The sequence below is a fragment of the Acyrthosiphon pisum genome, unplaced genomic scaffold, assembly GCF_005508785.2.
Source record: "Acyrthosiphon pisum isolate AL4f unplaced genomic scaffold, pea_aphid_22Mar2018_4r6ur Scaffold_21150;HRSCAF=23169, whole genome shotgun sequence".
NCBI classification, from domain to species: Eukaryota; Metazoa; Arthropoda; class Insecta; order Hemiptera; family Aphididae; genus Acyrthosiphon; species Acyrthosiphon pisum.
This window is the reverse complement of record NW_021770586.1, coordinates 56,168-67,088: the sequence shown is the minus strand read 5'-3', so window position 1 is coordinate 67,088 and position 10,921 is coordinate 56,168. Positions and strand designations below refer to the sequence as shown.

General features: G+C 39.1%; 1 long non-coding RNA gene and 1 pseudogene across 6 annotated transcripts; both read left to right on the top strand.

The window, feature by feature from the left end:
- The first annotated feature begins 7,088 nt into the window (after positions 1–7,088).
- Positions 7,089–10,766, top strand: LOC115034817. 6 transcript variants are annotated; one of them, XR_003840096.1, is made up of 3 exons: positions 7,089–7,805; positions 10,211–10,213; positions 10,754–10,766. It is a non-coding gene; the product is annotated as an uncharacterized LOC115034817 (long non-coding RNA). The 6 variants fall into 6 exon arrangements; XR_003840093.1 differs by having other exon boundaries at positions 7,089–7,834; positions 10,754–10,765; XR_003840094.1 differs by having other exon boundaries at positions 7,089–7,853; positions 10,754–10,765.
- On the top strand, positions 9,403–9,560 carry LOC115034818 (annotated as a pseudogene).
- Positions 10,767–10,921: the final 155 nt, after the last annotated feature.

Sequence of the window (10,921 nt, the reverse complement as noted above, 5' to 3'; positions counted from 1 at the left end):
ACCGAAATGATTGTTATTAATTAAACGTTCGTTACTGACTGTTCTCCGCCGACAATCGTCAAGAATTTGACGATGTTCATATGAGATAATGAATATGAATTATAAATGTTATTTTTGGTGCCTATTAATAATTTATTACGGTGTGTACTGTGTAAACGTATAGTGAGTGACAGAGCCGATCGAGGTAATAGTTTTGTCTGTGTAAACTATTTAGAGTACCTAACCTAAATACATTTTTCTTTTATAAAACTGCTTTAAATTTGACTACCTACTAATTAAATTAAAATAAAACGAACAGCCAGTTTTATAAACCTATTCCGAAATCCACAAGGACATTGAACGATGATGATAGTACAACAGATCAACCTCAATTAAACGTTTTTAAATTAAATGTTACCTCGACTTCTAACGAGTCTTCAACTTCTTCTTCTAGCTTAAAATTGACTCGATGACTTAAATTCACTAAATAATTATATTTTATGTAAGTAGGTACTTATAATTAAAAAAAAACTATTGTTTCATTTGTACTCACTTTTAATATCTTTGAAATATTATTAATAAGTCAAACAGGTGGAATAAATTGTGTTATATTAGGTATATTATATGATCATTTTTTCTAATTAAATTTAAAAATGTTATAAAAAGTTTCTAAAAAATAATGTGTAGGTACCTATATAAATTAAAACAATTATAACCGGGCCTGTCCTACATTTTTATCCTAGGCACGCCTCTGGTAATACAATGGTATAAATGTATTTGGCTGTTACTGTATTATCCATTTCATTTTGAATACGAGTCCAACAACTTTGACCGGGTCCTTTAATTTTATTGGCATATTCATTTAAAATTTGAAATTTTTTAATTACATTTATTAATTTATCCACATCTAATTTTGAATTTTTAAGCATGGTGATTTGTTAGCTATAACGGAAAAACAAAATAATATTTAAGAAAATATCTATTCAATTTGATGGCCTTATTATATTATATTATAATTTGATAGACATTTTAAGTAGGGCATTTGTTTTTTAATTAATAAATAAATTAAACATTGTACATTTGAAATACTTACTTTAATATACAGCAGCTTTATTTATTAAAAATCTTTTTAATTGGAATTTTTGTTGATAGTAATAAACCATTTTTTTTTTTAATTTTTAAGATTAATAGTTTTAATAAATAAATATCTTCAAAATAATAGAAAAAAACGTGGGCAAAAGAGCGTTGATCTGCTGTACAGTAGGCTACAAGTGGTGCTGTATTCAAAAACGAATAAATGTAGGTACATGAACATTTAACTGAATGTTTATATATTCATTTTCTATACACCATAAAGTTTTAAAAATATTTTGACTCTTTATATTATCAGATATTGTCAGTTTTCAATTAAAAATGTGTGAAAATGTAATGCAAGGCCCCTTATATATTGTTACAATAGCAGTCGAAAAATATTAAAAATACGTAGGCACAATTTTTTTTATAAGGATTTAAAGTTCGAAGTTTTACAAAATGTATTAAAGGGGCTGCAGCAGGTTTTGTCAAAATTCAAAACTAATGTAGATTTGACCAATCTAGACATTAATTTTGTTTGTTCTAATGTTTTTCAATGTATTTAAATTCCGTATCATAAAATAAACCTTAAGGGGGTTGGAGGGGGCTCCAGTCAATGAAAAAAAAAAATGACTTTTAGATTAACAAGCTAGACAAAACTGGAAGAATTTGGTTTGACAGATTTTAATGTTGAAAACGGATTGTGATTGACTAACAAGTTTACTAGGGAATGATGGAAGCTATTTTGAATAGTCCAATTATTGTTAGTCTCATAGTGAATAATATAAATACAAAAATATCATATTTTTTCGATATTTTTATTATGGAATATCACAGCTGAAAAAAAAAAATATTCAAAATCGTCTCGATCATTCCCTAGTAAACTTGTTGGTCAATCATAATCCGTTTTCAAAATTAAAATCTCTCAAACCAAATTCTTCCAGTTTTGTCTAGTTTATCGGTCTAAAAGTTACTTTTTTTCATCTGCTGCAGCCCCCTTAAATTTAAAATTTAATAATTATTTTGCAGTTAAAATGTATAAAAGGTTCAACTTTTATAGCTAAGGATTGAAAATGTAAAACAAGGTTCCACATAAATAGATTATATATAAATTTATTCACAATAATATCATCAAATATACTTAGTTATATCATAGGCTGACTGACAGTTTTCACTCAGAATTGTTGTTCTTAGCAGTTTTAGCTCCATTTCAACAGCATGTACATTTTCGATTTTTTCAATTTTATTTTATACGTTATTTTGCGGATAATTCGATCAATTTTGCGGACTAATTTTTAATTTTTGCGGATAAATAGTTTTTTAGCAGATCAAAAAAAAAACGGTTGGCATACTGGTGAAATGTTGCAACTGTTGCAAAAATTAAAAATTCACCTACTTCATTGGAGTGAATAATGGTGAAATAGGATTTTTTTAAAAAATGTTTGCAGTTTTTATTAAACCGTTAAAAAAATTTGTCCGCAAAAATTAAAAATTAGTCAGCATAATTGCGCGAATATCCGCAAAATAATTGTATATAAAAAAGTAGAGAAAGATACATTTCTCAATTTTTTGAACCATTTCACCAACAAGTCAACAGTTTTTTTTTATTTACTAAAAAACTGTTGGTCCGCAAAAATTGAAAATTAGTCCGCAAAATTCCGCAAAATAACGTATAGGTATAAGAAAATTGAAAAAAATCGAATATGTACATGCTGTCGAAATGTGTCACCTTAATATTATCAGAGTAGGCTGACTGACCGTTTTCGCTCAGAATCGTTTTTCTTATACAATGATATTATAGCATTGAATTCAAATTTAACACCATCCATTACAGTGACCCACTTGTAACCTACTCTACAGCAGAGCGACACCCACTAGCCCACCTTTTTTTTAATTTTACATTATAATTTGTCTAAATAATTTAAATAAAATAAAGAAAGTTGTTTTAATATAAAAATATAAATTTAAAAAAGTTAATATTTATTATAATAAAGTAAATTTTATTATAGTTTAAAGTTTTAATTAATATTAATTTTATTAAAAATCCTAATTTAAGTGGTAAACCAGGCTTTCCACTGACTACTAGTCAAATAAATAGTGAGAATAGTGATATATTTCGGTAAATATAGTTAGTTAAAATTAACAATATAGCGAGTTTATTATACTCAACTATATTAGTTACTATTATAAGTTACTTTAATCGTGACACAGAATTAAAGTTACTCTAAACAAATATAAACCAGAGAAACTGGAAGGGAGCCCTCTTGTATTGACACAAGACAATAAGTTAAGAAGGTTCCGGCGCCGTGATCTAAACAAAGTTGTGCAAAGTACAGGGCCGGATTTAAAAATTTGGGGCCCCCAGGCATATAATTTATGCCACCCCCCTCCCCATCCCCCCCAAAAAATTAACTTTATTAGTATAATATTAATATTACACTAATTACGTCATCAAGGTATTAAAATCTAACTTATTAATTAATAAATGAAAACCGTTTAATAGTAAAAAAAAAATTAAAATCTTTTTTTATTCAAGCAATTTATCATACAGCTAAATAGACATTGACATTTGACATTTTGTTTATGATATTTTTCTAAAATACAAATTACAAAAATAAATAAAATACGATAATTTTTTTTTTTCATTACATTTTTAAAATTAATTTTGCTAAAATATTTTGCCACCCCTAAGACGTGCCGCCCCCGGGCATGTGCCACCCACCCCCTCCCTAAATACGGCCCTGGCAAAATATCAAAAGGGTATTCAAGGATAAGCCAAGCTTGACCATACCATTGTTGGACCAATTGTATGGGAGTATTAACCATAAGGGTGTGTCAACCTTGACAACTGTTTACCTGCAAAGATATTTGCACATAGATAATAGAGAACCAATAATAATATTTTGGAACGGATCAACGCATTTAACAATAATAAAAAGATTAAGGTTACAGGGAATAATAGCATATTTAAATATAACCGCATACAGTGATAGGAATAATAATGAATTTAATTTAAAATTAACTAACATAGAAACTAAGAAGGTCTTATACTCAGGCTACATAGGAAAAATTAATAAAAATGGGAGAATGTTGAATTTATTAGAGGCACATGGATTAGTGTGTGACATAGATCACCATATTACACACTGTCACGATCCAATAGCCGATGTAATAATAACAAAATGTATATTTAACTATGTTGTCCTGAAGATAAGACCGATTCATTTATATAAATTAAGTAGAAACTATAGAAAAAGATAAAAAAAAAAATATATATATAATAATAAAAAAAAAAAAATGGTGTAAAAGTTATTTCAGGTGAAGGGATAATATTATTTAAATTTTTGGTGAAGGTAGTTACTTAGATTTAATACGGATATGTTATTTTAGATTTATTGAAGAATTAATAAATATATTGAGCACAGAAGTACATGTTTTAACCAGCATATATTGGCCAACAAGCGATTAAATGAACTATACGATGTTAAAACATTGAATAAAATAACTAAAAATATCGAGCATTTTATGAATGATCATTGTAACGGTGAATGTAAAAAATTACTGAGAATAATTGAAAACACGACAAATTCAATTCATATACTCGACTATCCTAAATGGTTTAAATTTAATTCATATTTTGCATACATACGTAACAAATTCATAATATTATTTACAGATAAACATAATATAGTGTTTAACATTAATTTGTGAAGAATTATAAATACTAAATACAATTGTATTACAGAGAATGAAAATTTATATTATATAATTAACTAAAACTATTTTAAGACTTAAACAAAATTTTTAATTAATTTCAGGTAAAAGAAATGTTTTCTAAATATATATATAAAAAAAAAAAAATGTAAATGATATTAAATTTGTAAATATCATCAAACTATAAAATATAAACAGGTTGTAATTGATAAATGTAAAATCAAAAATGTGTAATTAACTAAATGTAAAATGAATATCAAAATTGTAAATCAACTACTGTAAACTATTGAACCTAAATAATATTGTTAAAGGTTCTTCGCCTTACAGGCTTATAACCTTTTTTTGGCGGGGAGGTGTAATGGGCAATGGGCATGTATTAATATGTATTAATTATAACTGAAGGTATTATAAAACGCTTTTACTTATTCGAACCATACTATGCAGTTCTCCTTGTAAAAGCGTATAGCAATCTTATCCATAACAATCTATGAACACAAGTACGACAACAACAACAACTTATGCGACAACACCCAAGCCACCTGCGAGTTCCGTATGCTGACCAGATCAAAGGAGCTGACATCAAATATAAGGGATACAGGAGCACAGCCTGATCAGATGTACCTGGACCAGCAAGACCGAAGTCACTTCACGCCACAAGCCATTATACACCGCTACACCGCCACACCACTACTACCACGGAATCATTCTACATTACTACTATATTTACATAATTGACTGTTCTAAATCATTAAGACACATTTTATCACATGAAATTAGTATTATTATTATAAACGGCATCATCGTTTGGATTCTGAAAGGGCTGCACGTAACAACATTATAGTGAATAATCTTTGATCCTTTTAGTTTTCTGCACTACCTTTCTTTTTCTGGCATAAGGTACGGTATAATATCAGCTTTTCATAAACAGTACTATGAATATTATTACAGGTACTCCTTCCAAAGATCGATTATCATGTCTCACCCCACCTCCCCATTTATAATATGTTTAAATTTAAATTCAAAAATATCTGTATTCGCATCACTTTGCGATAAACCATTGCTATACACCTTATTGGATTTTCACGTCAGTCGACTATAACTAAATTTTTAATTCATAGTTCGTAATTAATCCTAGATATTTTTTAAATTGTGTATGATAAACAGTTATATTTTAAAACGAACGTGTTAAACTCTTACATTTTTTTTAAAATACCAAACGGTATATTATTTAAAATACGAAACTGCATATTATATTATTGAAAGTAACAAACGGGATATATCATGGACATAGAATCATGTAAGTTATTATCATTATAATTATTTCACAATTCTAAATCATACATTAACATGTATACAGATAATGAAGTTCTATAATCGTTATTAAAGAAATCGAGTATAGAGTCGATAGTCGGCTCGTGTGGAAGAGGTTTCGGTTCAGGGGAGAACTGTTCATTCAACCTCCCTTGCCACGAATGTAATATGATTAAAAAAAAAGTTCTGTAAAAATTATCATTTAGTAAATAAGAAAGTATGGTTTAGCTATGTTAGTCGTAAGTTTTTTAAATGTGAGTTAATATGGTTCATCGATGAAATTTCTAAATATTCTAGTTATGATTTCGAAATCATGCTACGTGAATTTTATGAAAATGTTTATAAAACTATATGACGTGATAGAGGACACGAGTGTTGGAAGACGAATTTACGTAGAAAAAGTCTGTTAATTAATTCTAAATTGATTAGTAATAATTATAGGTTTAATTTATTATTTAAAATATTAGAGTTAAGATGTAAAGAAGAGGATAGGCAAGTAGTTATACTAAACCGTTATACATAATATATTCTCTATTTACAGTTTCCTATTTTATTTTAATACATATAGCTAACAAAATTCGATATAGTAACAAAAAGAAACATTTCACCAACAAAATCAGTCTAATGTACGCAGATACATTTTTTTTTCGTCGTTCAGGTTCTTCGATAGACTATATTCAATATTACCATGTATGATGATTTCATACGTTATTTGTTTAACTCGAGATACATTTAAGATCATCCAATACATAATTATCATTCATACGTTTCGAATTCAGAAATCATAACTTGTCTCAAAGATTAAGCATTGCATGTCTCAGTGCATGCCGCATTAAGGTGAAAAAAAGGCTCATTAAATCAGTTTTAGTTTTTTAGATCGTACCCAAGTTACTTGGATAACTGTGGTAATTCTAGAGCTAATACATGCCGACAGAGTTCCGACCGTCGCGGCGCGCCTCGTGCGCGTCCCGATCGCGGCCCGCGCAAAGACCTGGTGACTCTGAATAACTTCGAATGGCGACGCATCTTTCAAATGTCTGCCTTATCAACTGTCGATGGTAGGTTCCATGCCTACCATGGTGGTAACGGGTAACGGGGAATCAGGGTTCGATTCCGGAGAGGGAGCCTGACAAACGGCTACAACATCCAAGGAAGGCAGCAGGTGCGCAAATTACCCACTCCCGGAAAGGGGAGGTAGTGACGACAAATAACGATACGGGACTCATCCGAGGCCCCGTAATCGGAATGAGAACACTTTAAAACCTTTAAACGAGGATCAATTGGAAGGCAAATTTGGTGCCAGCAGCCGCGGTAATTCCAGCTCCAATAGCGTATATTAAAGTTGTTGCGGTTAAAAAGCTCGTAGTCGGGTCTGTGTCTGGACGGTGCTGGATCACCCTGGCGGTCCGTCGTGTCGCGGCCGGCCACGTCGCGGGACCACGTGTCCCGTCGGCGCGGTCGCCGTCGCGCTTGTCAGCCGTCCGGGGTGTTAGTTACGTCGGCCGGACGTATTGTCGGCAGGCGAACACGTGTCTCATGCTTCCGGCGCGCCTCGCGGCCATCGGTGTTCGACGACGGCGGCCACCTACTCCAATCTTGCTGCGCGGTGCTCTTCACCGAGTGCCGCCGGCGGGCCGACACGTTTACTTTGAACAAATTAGAGTGCTCAAAGCAGGCTCGAATCTGGCGGGGCGGCTTCACGGCCGTCTCGTCAAAAGCCCTGAATACTGGTCGCATGGAATAATGGAACAAAACCTCGGTCCCGCGCATCTCCGCCCGTCTAGGGCTCGCGAAATCGCCCTCCCGGGCGTTCCCGTGCGTGGGCCGCCAGGCCGGTTTTCGGGACCGGAGGTAATGATCAACAGAGACGGGCTGGGGCATTCGTACCGAGACGTTAGAGGTGAAATTCTTGGATCGTCTCGAGACGAACTGACGCGAAAGCATTTGCCAAGTACGTTCTCGTATGATCAAGAACGAAAGTTAGAGGTTCGAAGGCGATCAGATACCGCCCTAGTTCTAACTGTAAACGATGCCAGCTAGCGATCCGCTGGCGTTTCATTAACGACCCGGCGGGCAGCTTCCGGGAAACTGAAGATTTTCGGTTCCGGGGGAAGTATGATTGCAAAGTTGAAACTTAAAGGAATTGACGAAAGGGCTCCACCAGGAGTGGAGCCTGCGGCTTAATTTGACTCAACACGGGAAACCTCACCAGGCCCGGACACCGGAAATATTGACAGATTGAGAGCTCTTTCTTGATTCGGCGGGTGGTGCATGGCCGTTCATAGTTGGTGGAGCGATGGTTAATTCCGATAACAAACGAGACTCTGTCCTGCTAACTAGGCGGGTAAACCCGGGTCGGCGTGTGCATTGCGCTGGCGGTATCGGCCGTCAGTGTTCGAGTACCCGTCGGCTCGGCCCGGTATCCCCGAACGCGTTCGCCCATCGTCCACGGCGGTTGTAGGGCGCGGCCGCGCCATCCACGTCCCGGCGTGCCGCGGGCGTATGTCGGCCGCGGGGCAACCTCTGGTCGGCTTGCGTCCGTCGTGCGTCGGGCTCCATGGTGAAGCGCGCTGTGTTCGCGGCCGTCGCCAGCGGATCACGATACGTTACTAGGGCTACCGCCGGCTCCCAGGAGCTTAAACTCTTCTTAGAGGTACAGGCGGCGGACGAAAATAGCCGCACAAGACTGAGCGATAACAGGTCTGTGATGCTCTTAGATGTTCTGGGCCACACGCGCGCTACACTGAAGGAATCAGCGTGTTTAACAATCCTGGGCCGACAGGCTTCCGGGTAACCCGCTGAACCTCCTTCGTGCTTAGGGATCGTGGCTTCCAATTTTTCCACGTGAACGAGGAATTCCCAGTAAGCGCGAGTCATCAGCTCGCGTTGATTACGTCCTTGCCCTTTGTACACACCACCCGTCGCTACTACCGATTGAACGGTCGCATTGAGGTCTTCGGAGTGTACGCGCGTTATTCGGCCCCCTCGGGGGCTGGGTCGTCTAGCGATCGCGAAGATGACAGAAATCGGCCGTTTAGAGGAAGTAAAAGTCGTAACAAGGTTTCCGTAGGTGAACCTGCGGAAGGATCATTAGAGACGGGCCCGCGGTACCGGCAGCACTCGCCGGTCTCGCGCGCGCCTCATCCGACCCCGTGGCCGCGTGCGCTCGCCGACTCGCTCAACGACCGCCCGCGCGCCGCGACCCCCGACCGAGCGTCGACCGAAAGATGGTTAACACGTTGAAAGACCGTACGTGCCTAGTCGTGCGTCCGCGTACGGCGCGTGCGCGTAGAAGATTCGCCGAACAAACAAAACAAAAAAATATCCGACACCAAGCGGCGGATCACTTGGCTCGTGGATCGGTGAAGACCGCAGCTATCTGCGCGTCGTCGTGTAATCCGCAGGTTATACGAACATCGACCAGTCGAACGCACATTGCGGCCTCGGTGACCCGCGGGTCGCGTGCCACGCCTGTCTGAGGGTCGTATACCGGATACTCGGCCAGACCGATGCGCCGTCCACCCACTCCGGTCGTCCGCCCAAGTTGTGACGGCAAACAGTCACTGGTTCTCGCGTCGTCAAACGGCACGTCTCCGCCTGCCCGACGCGTGAGAGCGCGGCCGGGCCGGCTGAGAGTCCACGAGACCTCTCCGGCTTCCGAGAAGTGGACGCGGGCGGTCACCGTACGGGCGGAGCGCGGACCGCAGGCTGCCGTGTAATTTAAGAGACAAACAACCGATACGTTTCGACCTCAGATCAGGATTTAAGCATATTAATAAGCGGAAGAAAAGAAAACAACCGTGATTCCCTTAGTAGCGGTGAGCGAACCGGGAAAAGCCCATCGCCGAATCTCGCCGCGCACTTTTGTGTCGCGGTACGTATGAGAGTTGTGGCGTACGGGCCGGCCTCGTTGCCGGGGCGCACGTGACGGTCCAAGTCTCCCTTGAACGGGGCCATGGCCCGCAGATGGTGCCAGGTCAGTAGAGGCCGTCACGGGATCGGACCGCGCCTTCGAGTCGGGTTGATTGAGAGTGCAGCCCGAAGCTGGTGGTAATCTCCATCTAAGGCTAAATACGGCCACGAGACCGATAGTTTACAAGTACCGTGAGAGAAAGTTGAAAAGAACTTTGAAGAGAGAGTTCATAAGAACGTGAAACCGCTCGGTTGTAAACGGACAGAGCTCGCGAATCCCCGCCGGCCGAATGGCCCGGGTGACGTTCGTCACGGCGGTCGCGTTTCGGCGTGACCGCTCACGCCGAGCTCGGGAGCTCATGGTCGGCTCGCCCGACGGCAAGAACCGTCGACGCGGCCGCGTCGCAGGCGTATCGCGACCCGTACAGCCGGGAAAGCACGGTCACTCCTTAGCGCCCACCCAGCCTATCGTTGGGGCTATATGCAGCGAAGGTTGTCCGTGACCATAAACGGAAAGCAAAGTGCATAGATTTCGGCCCCACCAAGGTGGCAAAAGGCACCTGTATGCCCTAGGCGGATGGTACGGGCCCGCCAGAGAAGCCCTCCATGCGGGTCCGGTGCTCGTGGTCCTTAGACGACGTGCGGCCGTCAGAACCCGGCGGTCCTCTGGCCATGCACCGCGTGGGGAGGGCCCGTTGGTTGACGGTCGTATGCCTCTAGGGCCCTTGACTAGTACCCCGTGCTAATATAAGGTCCGTAATTGTAGTCGGAAGACCGCAAGGCCGCGCTGAGGACACCAAACCCGGGAGCTTCGTGTATCTTGTCGCCCGGGGTCGACGAAAGCCCACGTTGTCGTGGTGACCCCGCCCGAGCTTACTCGCTAAGAGGCTTTCACCGACGTCCGGGAACAGGCAAACTCCGGACCTCTAACCCC